Below are 1,514 nucleotides of genomic sequence, written 5' to 3' on the forward strand. Positions count from 1 at the left end.
CGGTTCCTTGCCAGACACTGGGCGTTTAGAACAGCGAATGTAAAAGCTTCCATGAACCGGATTTTGTTGTAATCTCTAGTGTGTTGTTGCATCAGTAAGTGATGGAGTCGAAAGTTGCAAAACAAACATGTAGGCTATTTATATGAATATGGCGAGGATTATCCTTTGAGGTAAAAACATTCATTAAAAATGGGGGCTTCACAGTAAAATTTATATTTGCTCGTAAAAATCAATAACTTTAACAGACGGTGACAGAGCTGGAAAAAAAGAGATGCGAGGCAGGCAGGTAATGGAAAGACAGGGGACTCAGGAATTTAAGGATAGATGCATGGATGGATGGATGGGTGGTTAGATGGATGGGTGGATAGATGGATGGCAGGTAGCTCCAGCAACATTGCAGCAGCCAAGACTGGCCTCAGTGCGTGTGTGATGCGGCTGCTCTCTTCATCCATGTCAAATGTGTAGACTACCACTACGCCTTCGCGCAGCGCATTTTAAAGGCGAGGACAGGGGCTCATTTGATTGGTTTAAAGTGAATCGGCTGTGTCAAACCCACACCACGCCTTCTCTCCTCCCTTGCGCCGGTAGGAGGAACGGCGCAGTAGATGCGCCAAGGCGCACGGCGTGCCAAACTTGCAAAATCCACTTGGCCACACCCAGTTGGCGCAGCGCAGCTGCGCTGCGCCCGCGCCTCGCCAGGTCTGCGAAACTAGAGCCCCTTGTGTTTTGGTTTGAGAACCTTGTGTTTTGGTTTGAGAACCCTGAGTTTTTGTTTGAGAACCCTGCATTTTGGTTTGAGAACTCTGTGTTTTATTTTGAGAACTGTGTGTTTTGGTTTGAGAACCCTGTGTTCTTTTTTTGGGAACCCTGCGTTTTGGTTTGAGAACCCTGTGTTTTTGTTTGAGAACCCTGCGTTTTGGTTTCAGAACCCTGTGTTTTTGTTTGAGAACCCTGCGTTTTAGTTTGAGAGCCCTGTTTTTTTGTTTTAGAACCTTGTGCTTTGGTTTGAGAACCCTGAGTTTTTGTTTGAGAACCCTGCGTTTTGGTTTGAGAACTCTGTTTTTTATTTTGAGAACCCTGAGTTTTTGTTTGAGAACCTTGTGTTTTGGTTTGACAACCCTGAGTTTTGTTTGAGAACCCTGCGTTTTGGTATTAGAACACAGTATTCTTATTTGAGAACCCTGTGTTTTTGTTTGAGAACTCTGTGTTTTGGTTTGAGAACACAGTGTTTTGAGAACCCTGCGTTTTGGTTTGAAAACAGTGTTTTGGTTTGAGAACCCTGTGTTTTGGTTTGAGAACCCTGCGTTTTGGTTTGAGAACCCTCTGTTTTGGATTTAGAACCCTGTGTTCTGGTTTGAGAACCCTGCGTTTTGGTTTGAGAGCCCTGTGTTTTGGTTTGAGAACCCTGTGTTTTGGTTTGAGAGCCCTGTGTTTTGGTTTGAGAACCCTGCGTTTTGGTTTGAGAACCCTGTGTTTTGGTTTGAGAACACAGTGTTTTTGTTTGAGAACCCTGC

This window comes from Myripristis murdjan, chromosome 13, assembly GCF_902150065.1.
Source record: "Myripristis murdjan chromosome 13, fMyrMur1.1, whole genome shotgun sequence".
NCBI classification, from domain to species: domain Eukaryota; kingdom Metazoa; phylum Chordata; class Actinopteri; order Holocentriformes; family Holocentridae; genus Myripristis; species Myripristis murdjan.